General features: G+C 36.1%; 2 protein-coding genes across 8 annotated transcripts in view; one reads left to right on the top strand and one right to left on the bottom strand.

The window, feature by feature from the left end:
• IMMP2L (inner mitochondrial membrane peptidase subunit 2) overlaps positions 1-13705 on the bottom strand; it is a 917077-nt gene that overhangs the window by 431493 nt on the left and 471879 nt on the right. The gene's annotated exons all lie outside the window — the stretch shown is intronic.
• LRRN3 (leucine rich repeat neuronal 3) overlaps positions 4007-13705 on the top strand; it is a 34982-nt gene continuing 25283 nt past the window's right edge. The window contains exon 1 of the mRNA XM_017672374.3: positions 4007-4604. The gene's annotated coding sequence lies outside the window, so the exon portion shown is untranslated. The remainder of the gene's footprint in view (positions 4605-13705) is intronic.

Raw genomic sequence — 13705 nt, 5'->3', positions numbered from 1 at the left:
GAAGCCAAGATGAGAGACAGTCAGCTCCATAAAGAAAAAACTATGACAAGGAGAGGGCAGAAGGAGTCTGAGGAAGAGACAGAAATGTTTATCTTCTGATTTCTGCTCTCTCATTTTTGGCTGTGAATTTTCTTGAGTGGGAAAATCATTCTTGGTTCTTCAACTGGAATCATATCCCTCATTAAAAATAAGACATACAGTTAAATGAAGATTTCATTTTTCTCCGACTATACTTTGCATAACTCCTTTGAAAAAGAAAATGAGAACTCTGATCCAATTGCTTTAGTTTAAATTCTAACAGCCAGTGCTACTCACCTTACAACATATTTTTAACTTAATCAGGAGCTAATCTGCTATTGGAGCTGGACTACAAAGGCCAGTGTCACTGAAAATCCTCCTAGCACAATGTCAGCCCCTCCTCCTCAGTGGCCCATTCATATATATTCATCTTTCTGGGTATATCAACTCATCTTTCCAACTAGGCACTGCATTTCTTCAGAGTTCTATTTTTTACATCATGCCAGCAATAAAAATTCTGTCATTTAAAGTGAAGAACCGTAACTATATAAAAGCATCTTCTATCTAATGCATAAAATTCCTTTCTTTTTAAAAACAGTATTTTATTTTTAGTGTCCCTTGTTGATGCCTACATTGAATTGGTTGGCTCACTTATCAATCAAGCATTCATTTATTTTACAAATGAATATTGAGTGCCTTGTGCAGTGAAAGAGCCTTGCCTCTGTGAGACAGAACTGAGTTTGAATTTTAACCCCATTATTTAATGGTTTTGGGACAAGTAAACTAACTTCTCTGAACCAATGTTTCTATACTGTCAAATGGGGATAAAAATATCTATCTTATAAAGATGTTGTGAAGATTAAATAAACAACCTTTAAAACAGACACAAATGATGATGATGATAACAACGACAACCACAGTGACAAGGGTGACAATGGCAATAATGGTGATGCCAAACATTCCTTCAAGTTTACTGTGTCCTAGCTGCTTTTCTAAGCTTTTATACATATTAACTGCTTTAATGCTCATGGCAGCCCTAGAAGAAAAGTGAGATGCAGATACTTTAAGTCCTTGCTCAGGGTCACAAAGCTAGGACTTCCAAGGAAGCATGCAAATCCAGGCAGTCTGCTCCTGGAACCTGCGCTCCAAACCACTAACCAGACTACTTTTCTAACAGAAGCACACAGGCAAACATTGCTGAGGGTTCCATGAAATATCAGTAAACTTTCACAATGAATAACTTCAACCATTAAATCAATGAGAAAATACTATTGCACCCCTATAGTTTCTTATTGATGATGAAGGCAGAACTCTTTCAATGTAACTTAAGGGCTATAATTATTCATTTATACTTCAAAATCATTTCAATACATTTTCATTAGAACCGAATATTCATTTACAGAACCCTGCAGACATGAGGTAGCTGACATACACATCCATCTAATATAGAGTATTGGCAATGTGAAACTTCTCTGCCATTTCAGTGAATTCTAAGGGAGTAAAAACCTTAAGAGAAAAGGAAGGGAAGGAAAAGCAAAGATCTACCAGTAATCCAATAGATGAGAGGGAATTATGATGTAAACATCTTGGAAGACCTCGGGGGTTCTATTATTGCTCTCTCCCACCAGCTGTGAGCAGCCAGACAAACTTGTTGATCTTTTAAGACTCAGGGCATTGGAGTTTTAAGATTCTAAGGCTTTCATTCGATGACCATTCACAATGGCACTAATTCAAAAGCCCTGCAATCCTTGTTCTGTCACAGTTTAATGTCTTTATATGGGACTTTATTATACAGATGTTTGATTACTAAGTTTTTAACACACTTGTTTGAAGAGCTACCTTATATATTTCTAGTAAGTGGATGACTTGACTGATAAGTGAAAATCACCCGAAACACATACTGATTCTACCAAGCTGCTGATGCTCTTGAAGCAAAAAGAAACTACAGCCGAAGAACAAGACCCTCACCCTTTCCATGCAAAGCCAGTTATTTTCTCTCTCACACTGAAATCTCAATTCTAATACTCCATGATATTAAATTATTAAATGAGTCTGAAATACTTTGAATTTATCCTCTGCCCACAACAAAAGAACAACTGCAGGAACAGCAACCTCATCTCCCATATACCAAAAAAAGGTAACCATTTAGTTAAAACCACATCCTGTGATACCAAAAAAGGTAACATTTAAAATATTCAACACTGGCTAAATTAAAACAGATTTTTCTTTGATTTCTGAATGAGACTGAAATTTAAAATATTAGGTATGATTGTCAGTTTCATTTATAAATGAAGAAAAGTAGTTTAATCACATGTCTGTCTGATTATCACCATTTACCTTCCTTATGGGAGTACATTATAATTGGTTTGATTGCTAGATTTGTCAATTATACAGTCAATACCAATCAACCAAAGTGAAATGCTTAAGGAACCTATGGCATAAAACTAAAATTCCTTTTTCAAATAATTGTCACAGTTTTAATATAATTCTTCCATATGTGGAAATAAAATCCCATAGGTGTTTAAATGTTTTAGAATATGCAGGAAATTGAAGCTGGACCAGGTAAAACTGGGGGAGGAGCAATGAAGGATGATTATTACTATGTTCACAAGTATATTTAATTATATGTAGACACTCCACCACAACAACCCCAACACTCAGCCAAAATCCCTAGCATTTACAGAGTAATATTTATAGAATAAACTTGAGAGTGCCTAGTAAAGGATAAACCTTACAATAACATTCTGAAATAAGTATTTTTAGGTAGGTGAAAACCACTTTTGTCTTGAATTTATTTTTATTCAAGGGTTAGGAACCATTTGAATAAATTTTTATAGAAAGAAAAAGATAAAACATTTGGAAATCTTTTAAACAAAACTACAAGGTGAAAATATTTAATAGTGACAAACAGCCATTTTTTTACATTTCAGATATTATAATAACTGCAAACTATTCGTCTTACGTCATTTCAATAAACACTTATGGCACAATTAGATGTAAAGCTTTTTTTTCTCCCAAATCTAGTAACATGAAAATGTCATTTCTTTTTACTCCACTAGAGGGTAGTCTCTTAAAACTAGGGCTGGAATCATGAAATCTAGCCTGTTTTGACCTGTTGATAAATTAATCCTTATGTCCCATTTTTCTCAACAAGATGTTTCTCGAGTATCTCATCAAGGTTGTAAAACAGGCATTTTTAACATTGCTGTCTATTGACTCATAGGTGTTCTTTCAGAAATATACACTGCTCTGCTTTTCTATGCTTCTTTTCTAAATGCCTGATAATTTAGTAAGTGTCTTACATATGTGATATATATAGTATATTTTCCTGGTAGACATACATTTAGGGGTAAGAGGTGTAAGAATAAAGATAAATCATTTTTTAAGGATTTAATTTATTACAGTTGAAATACTCTTTCTGAGTAATAAAACATTATATCCTCAGTACACTCAGAAAAATACCCACACAAATATCCCAACACATGTAGCCATTCACACACGGCTGGCAGATTAATTACAACACATAAGGAGAAGTGAGTGAATGCAACTGGAAATACATATTTTAAAAACTGCCACCCTCATATGCCAATGTTATGAATTATAGAGAAGAAAATATATGCTTTATTCTAAAAATCTGGTCAATCCAGATAAGAAATGTCATTGCTTAAAAAAAATGCATTACTGAACAGCAAGCACATAGGCTACAGTAGAACCTACAGAGATTCAAATGCTTCTCAAACAGTTTCAAGCCACTCTTAAGTAATATGGCTATTGGTGAACTTTGCAGAGAGGTAGTCAGAGGATCTGCATCCTCACAGGTGTTCTTAATATTTTGGAAATCCTTATTAATAATGTGCCCTGTTATTTTCAGAAAGAAAACACAGTTTCTCTGAATGACTGAAAACCTAAAAATGGGAAAACTTGTCAAAAATTCCTCCCCCTCAGAAGAAAGAAGGAAGGAAGGAAGGGAGGAAGGGAGGGAGGGAGGGAGAGAGGGGGGGAGGGAGGAAGGCAGGGAGAGAATGATACCTAGGAAAATATGCAAGCCTGTTTCATTTATTTGTATCCTAAGCAGCAGTGTCATGGAACAGACAGGTTGTTTCAGCCAACCAGACGGGAGCAGCTGCGAGTCCTACATCTTGGCAGTCCGAAGCGATTGGCTCCTCTCAGGGGAGTGGAGGGTGTTCAGTTATTAATGACCGCTGAGCAGGCAGCACCATGTCAGTGTGACAACTGATCGGGTGAACGATGCACCACTAACCACCATGGAAACAAGGAGAAATAAAGCCAGTTCGCAGGCTCTCTCTTAACTGGACTGAGCCTCAGCCTGCCGACTGAGACAGAGTTCCGGGAAAAAGAAGGAATCCCAGCTGCAGCCTCCTGCCTTCCTTTATATTTTAGAATTCGGAGATAAGATCGCTTGCATGTGCACATACCCATAGCTGTGTCTACTTTATTACACACACACACGCATGCAACTATTTACACCCGGGAGAGAACAGAACCATGTGATTATTGCAACTAAGGAACCGAGAGATTCAGAACACAGGGACACGGAAGGTGGTCACAGAAACTGCTTTTGCAAGGTAAGTTTAAAATACACATTTTTATTTAAATATGCTCTGTTTCTTGTTTAGTTGATGCTCGTTTTTTTACACCTAAATTCTCCTTTGATGTTTTCTTCTTGTCTGAATTCTAAGAGCATTTTTCTTTCCATTTCACTCTTGAGAAGAAATTCAAATGCAAAAGCCCTCTGGCTCGGTGTATGCCTAGCTGTGTTTGTGGGATTCTCCAACATACATTTTACTAGCTTGAACGCCCATCAGAGGATGTGAGTGGGAGAGAAAAAGCCGTGCTGGGGAGAGGAGAGAGAGGAGGGAGAGAGAAGAGAAGAGAAGGGGATGGTGGGGGTGGAGGAGGAATTTTCCTTTCTCTTTATATTATTTGTAATGAAAAGCAGATCACACATCATTCTGTGTTTTGAAACAACCTCCCCCCATCACCACCACGACCAATGGGACATTTTTCTCCCTTTCATCCAGTGGATGGAGATTAAGGCAAATGCTGCTGTATGTCAAGAGCTAAAACCATTAAGCAGAGTGGCGGAATGAGCATATCACAAACAGTTATTGAATTTCTGCCAGGCTACATCTTATGGGGTGGGGTAAATGACTTCCCTTTAATAACATCTTCTTGCCGATCTGAAGGGACAGTGCAAATGTCTGATTGCTGAATGCAGCTGGAACTGACACACACTAGGTAAAAGGATCCCATGAACCAGAAGAGTTCTAATCTTTGGTAATTAACAGGATCACAGCAGGATGGCTTCAAAGTGCATTTCCTATTTAAGAAGATTTTTGTTCAAACCAACTACTTTATTCCCTTTGCTGTTATTGGACTAGATGGCTTAATTTGCCTCCAATTTATTTATTTTTAACAATATGCCCTTGTTTCTGTGCCTCTAATTTTAGCGAAAGCAGGATATGAATATAAGTAGAACCTACCTAATTTAGTGAAAAGGAGATAATGTGAAAAGTAAAAAAGGGAAAAAGTAAGGATTCAAAATATCTACCTAGTCCTATGAATATTATTCATATCCTATATTTCTTCTCTTTAGTTTCAGAAGCAATGTCTTTGAGACAGAATTACTCTCAGTAACTATGAGCATACATGTAGCAATGATTCACGTAATACAATGTGGATTAATTTACACTTCCAGTCTTGTATAAGGAGACAACGACTAAGAATATACTTGAAACAGACAACCCAATTGAGGATGTTCACGGAAACACTCACTACTCCCTGTAATGAGTCCTGTAAAGACATTTCAAAGACCCTAGTATTTACAGTTCATCTTTAGACCTCTCCCTCCCTCCCTTTAGTTCAACTAACCAAATAGTTAATGGAGTCTGCTTCTTTCAAACAGCATGTTATTTTTTCCTACAACTGTGATTTCAGAGTTATTATTGGTTTTCTAGTTTATAATATGAGTCAAAGCCAAAAGACAACAACCAGCCACTTAGATCCTGCCACATTCCCATAAATGTGTCAAAAAAATGAGTCACTTTACAATATGTGTCAGTTAATTCCTGTGACCTTTGTAAATGATGACAATAAAGCAGTTCTGACAATATGTCACTGGCTTCGATTTTCCCTGTGTGAAATGAACAAGTTTAAGAAGAGGTTTCCTGCTCAGAGTGAAAAATGAAAGGTGCTGAAGCATTAGCTTGCAATATTGGCAGGCTTGCTTGCTCTGCTTCAAACGCCACATGCAATTTATAGAAAAAACAAAATGATTTATTGTAAAGAGGAAAGGTGTTTTATTTGCTTTTCTGCTATTCGTTAGACGTGCTGCTTTTTCTACAAAACATATCTGATATTTTGAGATCATTCCTAGGTTCCTAACCAAGAGGAAAAGCTTGAAGTAGATATCCAACCTCCCAACTTCAAACTCCAGTATAATGTAGCATTGCAGTATTGATTTCAGTTTTTCTTAGACTGTTTCTGGGGAAACTTTCCATACAAAATACACCTTCTTAAATCCTACCCAGCCTATTTTAAAATTACAATCAATGACACCTAAGAACAGTGGATTCACTTTTTAACCTTGGTAAAGCTCACATACATATTTTGTGGATTACAGAGATCAATAATGTGCCCACTTGAGTCTGAGAAATACAATCCCTCCGAGGCCCCCCGGTGTTGTCGCTCAGAGTATGCCAGTGAGTTTGGTGATCTGATCAGCATTTATCAATGCCAGATGTGAGCATGCCTGAAAGACTTAAGCATAGTCTCACCCAGTCGTGCAGCTACCCCAGAAATAGCTTTCTGGCGAGACAAGCCTCAAAGGACCATCTTTTCAGGGTGTCACTTGTCACAGGAAACACACTGAGTTAGAATGCTGATGAGTGGGTGAAATTTTTTCTTTGGATTTTGTTGTTGCTTTTAATGGTTTAATCAACAATATTAAAAGCTTTCTAGGCCAGCAATTTGCAGACCTTTGAAAAAGGTGATTAACTTATGATTCACTAACTGTATTTTATTATTTCTTTGTTCTTTTTTACTTACTTGCTGGTTTTTCTTTCTTTTTTTTTTTTTTTTTGCTACAAAATAGGTTTAGTTTTTTTTTTACTCCCCCTCCCCTACTCAGACTTGTCTTCTGGTATGAAATCCCCAGGTAATGTAGCATTAAGATATTTATAGCAAATAATTCGGTTGATCAGAAAGGTTTATGACCTGAGTCCAAAAATAATACTTATGTAAGTTAAGTCTTATTACTTAATTAGCAGCCCCTGAAGGTGGTCATAGTCGAGGTATCTGTTGGAAACTGAAGGAGATCAGGAAGAGGAAGCCAATAGCATACAAAACAGACCCTATTTCCAGCCTCAGTAAGGATGCCCCCAAAGAATAATTTATAATGTAGTCCCAGCCAATCCAGAGAAACACCGGACATCTCTGCAGCCCACTAAAATGTTCCACAGACACCTGCTTCTAAGGGCTTAATCACTTAAGTATCACTCCCTGGTCCAAAACTAAATAAAGCATGTAAACAGGGGGAAAGCCATCAGTACATCGCATCACTGCTGTCAAAGATAAAGCTCTCTGATTCTGGCTATGCAATGAGTACTTGAGAAAAGCTTCAGTGTGTAGCGAGTGAACACAGGTTCAGCAGAGCCCAGTGAATCCCTCCCTGGATCTATTCCAATGGTGTGATGTCTGATTAGACACCTCAGAAGCTGAACGTGGTAACAATTATTGCTTCAACCACAGTGTAAAAGGAAATCAAATTCTAATACAAAGAAAGCAGGTGATGCCAGAGGATAGAATAAATAACAGAGAAATAAGAAACGAATTTTTTTAACTGATGGGAGGGGTAGAAGAAGAGCTCAGTAGATGCTATTCTAGAGGTCATTGCATACAGGGTTAGCAAAGCAGGCAAAATGTTCATCTCAAATCTTTATGAAAAAATAGAATGCCCACAAGGTCACCTGCTCTATTTGCATAATTGTCAAGTTTGTATATAACTGCTTTCTATTAATGTTAATTTATCTTTAGGCCATGATGAGGGACACTACTTTTTAAAGGTGCCATGAATGAGAAAGCATATTACACAGCTTCAGCACAGGGAAATAAAGAAGGGAACATATTTCCATATAATAATAGAACTTTAGGATTGAAAAGGACCTTTAGTAGATAGTAATGTACTTATTTTACAGGACAAGAAACTGAGGCTCAAAGGCTTTAACATGTTTACCTCAAATCACACAACTCTTCATTGGGGACCTGAGGTAGAACACCTCAGAGTGCCCCCTCTGGCACTTCATTAGAAGTCCATCTGCTCAGTTTTTCAAAGGCAATATTTTTTTAAAAAGAAAAAGCTTATATATGTGTGTATATACACACACACACACACACACACACACACATATATATATATATAATATATATATATTATATATATATACCTTAAGGAAATGTTTATCCAGATAATTAAGTACTTTAAAAGTAAAAGCAGACATTCAACAATAGAAGCAGAAACAATTTGTTAAGTGTGTGTGTGTGCATCTGTCACCCAAATTTATATATTTGATGATACATAATACATTTGGATACAGTCTACTATATTCTGTAATGAGTGATAAAAATTAGAGCTTTGCCCTGGTTGTAAAACATCTTAATCTTAATAAAAATACTGCTAGCCTCCACTTACAGAGATTCAGCTATATTGATCACTCTAAGTTTCTCCAGGAATTCTAAAAAGATTCTTCACATCCTTTTTTACTGGGTTTCACTGTGATATTCTAAGGTCCTTTCATGTGCCCTCTTTATAAAGAGTGTCCATTCTCAGGATCCATGCTTTCCTGGTGCACCTGACTGGAAGGCAGTGAGGATAGTCTCAGGGTGGCAATCCCTACGTCCCTCTCTTCACCTCGCCTATCCTGCCTTAACTTTCCATTTCCAAAGGTAAAGTGAAAGCTCTTGTAGGCAATAACATAACTCCTTAATTTCACAGCCCTATTCTTTTTCTTTTTGGCAAATTTCCCTTTTGTTTCTGAATGTGCCCCCCAAATATTGCTTAAGATAATAGTAATTAACCAGCTCAAAACTTCACTAAAGAAGGATACAAAAATATGATAATTGTGAATATTTCTTTAGAGCTATGCTATTTACAGAGCACTTCTTCAACAATGATATTTGCTCCTCACAGCTGGTAAAGTAGGTATTTTGATCCTCCTCTTAACATTGGAGAAGGAGGTTCCATGAGGTTAGAGATTTGCAACAGTCAGCGGGCTTCCAATTGGAGGAGCCAGTTTCTTCTGACTCCAAAGATGGGACAGCACTGATCATGTACCTGGCACATTGTGAGTCCATTAGTAAATATCTGATCCTTATTCCTAAACTTCAACTCTAGACATATCCTTCCAAGTTTTATGTCCTTTGTACCATACCACACTACATGTAGATAGATTTTTGCAAATAAAAAGCTGTATTTCTTAAATTAAATCACAGCTAATGATATGCTTGACTTAAATAAGAAAAACACAACCAACATCTATTCTTGGAGAGAAAGATTGCACATTGTTCTACCTACTCATCCATATGTTTGTCTGACTGGCACTTTGATAAATAGACACTTGGCAAAGGTCTCAAAAGTTGGGTAAAGTGGGATGAGTAAATTATTCAGGCATGTTCCAGGTTGCTGGAAAATCATGAACAAAGTCCTCAAAGTCACATGAAACAACACCAATGCTTCCAATATAAAAATGTGTCAATATAAAGCTAACTTCTCCGGCATCTCCTCCCTGATTAAGTTTGGGAAGAAAATGATACACCAAGACCTCAAAATGCCAGTAAATTTATTCACATTATAAGAGCCCTCTCTAGGGAAGATTTTTGTCTTTCAAAAATAGTATTGTCCTTGCAATAAAATACCTAAAATATATGTTCTAATGGTTGTCATGTCAAGAAAGTGAAATACTCCACAGATAATCAGCTACTCTGTTTAAGAAGGAGTATAAATGAACATCACCATATTTTCCATGTCTATCTGCATTGAAAGGCCCATGGACTCCCTAAAGACCCACTGATCAAGTAAAGGCTTAGCATCAATAAGCAACATTTTCTATTTCCATAGGCCTGAAAACTCTGGGATTTAATTCCCTGAGGAATGAGAGAGGAGGCAGTATTTCCAGACTTGTACAAAGCAGAGACTCCAGGAATGGGAGAGTGTATTTCCCAGGACTGAGCCTGCTAATAGGGCATAGGCTAAGCAATGGCCTTCAGGAAGCTTAGGACTCAAAACACGTAACAATTACATGAATACTATTGGATGTTTTGACTACAGAAAATACCTAAAGAGGCTTCATTTTCATTGTAGTAGGACTGATTTGTGCTTATTACAAATTTTTAAATGACTATAAAGAAACAAAGGCAAATATTTTAGTAGATTTATTCCACTGGGATAAGGTTTGATCCACAATATCTTACAGTTTCATAATGCTTACAGTTTCATAAGAAACAGTTTGAAATGACAGTTTCAAAAGTCAGCTTATTTACAGTTTACTATTAAGGAAAAAAAATCAAAAAGATGTTAGAAACAGACATGTGTTTTCAGAGATACCATTCATATTGGCCTTTGTATCATTAGAATATTTTCCATATTGCTATATCCATATACCCAACATACTGGTCTTATCATTGGTTGCTAACTGTGTCTCAGGGCTCAACATTTAATTCCATTTTCATCAGAAATCACTCACTCAGAAACACCAAATACTAAATATATTCTACAAGAGTATATGAGACCACAATGGCCTTTACTGAAATTTCAGTAGTTGCAGGGAGTAATTTCAGTGTACATCTACACATATTTTGATTTCTACAAAGGCCAAGGGGTTAATGGCCTTATACTGCATGTGCCTAAAGTATTGAGAAAACAAGGGAGTAGGTGAAAATGGGACTGAGTCTAGATCATGATGTTGTATCATTAAACAGCAAGTGCAATAGAATGAAAAGAGAAAAAAAATGCTACCACCATAAATGGAAAAGAATATATTCTAAGCACATATAAAACTTGGAAATTCTATTCCTAGTAGTTGCTGAATGAAAAATGTATGCCATTGTAAGATATGAGCTTGGACAGCATTCATCCAACAAGTCCATTTCTTGTGTGAATGGCTGACCTGATTCACTGAGCAAACACATAATTTGTATTTGTTCCTCTCACTGTAGTTTATCACCATACATTTGTTTACACAAACACTACAGCTGCTCAAAGTTGTGTCATAAGGTGATGTTCAGCTAACTTTTTAAAATCAGTGTGGCATTTGCCAAACTATTATTTCCTTAATCAGTTACTTTATTTTTAATGAGGTAAGCAAATTTCACATACATATCAAAGTCTCATTTTTCATTTACACTATAAATTCTGTTGTAACATGACACAGTGGGACAAAACAGTGAAAGAAATGAAGAAGCAAATGTTTTTATGATATAAAATACGGTAAGCAGAGACCTTATGAGTTTAAATTAAATTATCTCTTAGACAATCCTTTGCTGGCTAATGGAATGATCATAACGTTAGCAGATCCCATTTATTGCATACAATCATTTTCTATGCCGAACACCATGCTAAGCACTTCACATGCATTTTCGCATTTCACTTCATAGTAACCATATGAAGCAAGTACTATTATTAAGCCCATTTTAGAAGTGAGGAAAATAAGGTTTAGAGAAGAAAAGTAACTTGTTTTAACTAATTAAAGGCAGAGGAAGCAAAAGAACTCAGGTCAGTTTGGCTCTAAAAAACCTGCCTTTGTGCAGGAGGCAACACTGCCTCTTGGTACTGCCTAAATACAGCTGGTCTCTACTGCCTTCCAGCAGTCAGATTCTCTGTTCAAATCAATCAGTGCTATGAATGAATGCTATCATTCATAGCATGCATTCTATTCATATTAGGATATTATCTCTTTGTGAATTCATTCATATTTTCTTTTTTTGTTTGTTTCTGAGAGAAGAGTGATGATTCACTTACACATATTTGAGTATCACTATCTACTTGAGTAACTAAAATGATTTTGGCAGTTTGGTTCACAGCCAGACCTCTTCTTCTTCTTTCACCATTTACATCAAAGTAGAATTCAACATGCTTCTTCACCTGAGGTCTTGCAGTGCAATAACTGGCACAAACAATAAATGCAAAGCCTAGTGCGTAAGTCTCAATTTCATTATGTTTAACAATCCTTCAATGGATCCAGTTCCAATTTGTGGATCTTTTCTTTACTCGTGCTCTTTTAAATAACAAAGGTGACAACAGTCTGAATACTATTTCACTGCTAGTATGATCATCAATTTCAATGGAATTCATCAATCCTTCTCAGTATGTTAATAAGCTTCTAGTTCTGCAAAGTTAATTGATGAAAGCTGTTTTCTGTTTTTTCAAAATGAACATGCTGAGCGGAACCTAAAACTTCAGCAGAAGTGTTCTATACCAGCTGTTTGCAAAACTTCAGCATTTCTCACTGAGTTGACCTCCTCAAAGAGCTGTCTAGGGACCCCTTCAATTTGTCCTACATAGAAAAAGCTGAATGTGAAATTAAGGCCAAAATGTTATTGAGGATTCTTTAATGATTAGGAATGGGATTTAAATAGCTCATGTCCATTTACACTTTCTTTTCAGAATAAATATTTTTTTAAAAATTATAAGCAATTAGGCAACTGAGAAATGAAATTAAAGTCTGAGGTGATAAAAGATTAAAATATCTCTGTCATGAATAACTTAACACATATAAAGAAGTAAAGAAAAACATGTACAATTTTAGATTAAATGTTTGGATTGTTTATTTTTCCTGCTACTTCTTACATATGCATAAAACAATGAGGAGAAAGGGGAGGAACCGGAGATGCTGGCCAGCAGTTATTCAACATGTACTGTAGCCTGGACTATTGCTAAATTCACCATATATCTCATCTCGTCTAACTTCATAGCTCCATGAGGGAACAGAGGTCCAACTTCACACCATGGTAGGATCCTGACTTGAACCCTGAATGTCTGTCTGGATTAAAAGCCTATTCTATTCAAACTATGCTATTATGGCTCAAATATCACATATTTCTTAGAATAAGCATAATATATTTTCCTTTGGGAAGCATTTTACTTTTTATGCAGAAACATCCAACAAAAGGCTCTTTCTACATTTTTAAGTTCCTCAGCAAAGGTCAGAAAGCTTATATAATAATCAAACTTCACAGTTTTATCATGAAATATTGATTAGTATTTCATGAATAGTATACTTAACACTTTATAATTCAACTAACCTAAAAGTATTGCTTGTGGATTTTCTGGTTAAGCATTCTCATTAATCTGTGTAACACCACAAGTATAATATATATAAAAAGTGACCATGATTGAATTCCAGAAGGACTTAGGAACATCTAAGATCTTTATCATTTCTCAGGGAGTGGAAATCAGTATTGATAAAGGAAAGTTTCTTTAGCATAAATATCTCAAAAATTAAACATGTAGAACAGTATTTCAACCCCTTCTTTCACCCCTGCATGTTGTTCACTAGACTTGGGAAATGCAGTATCTGAATCTTCTCTTTTTCTAAACCTAGGAAAGATGATGAATATTATTAATTTAAGTCTACCCCATAAAGAATTTTTCCTTTCTAGAACAGTAACTCCT

This window comes from Manis javanica, chromosome 6 (genome assembly GCF_040802235.1).
Source record: "Manis javanica isolate MJ-LG chromosome 6, MJ_LKY, whole genome shotgun sequence".
Lineage (NCBI taxonomy): Eukaryota > Metazoa > Chordata > Mammalia > Pholidota > Manidae > Manis > Manis javanica.
This window is presented reverse-complemented; position numbering and strand designations above follow the sequence as displayed.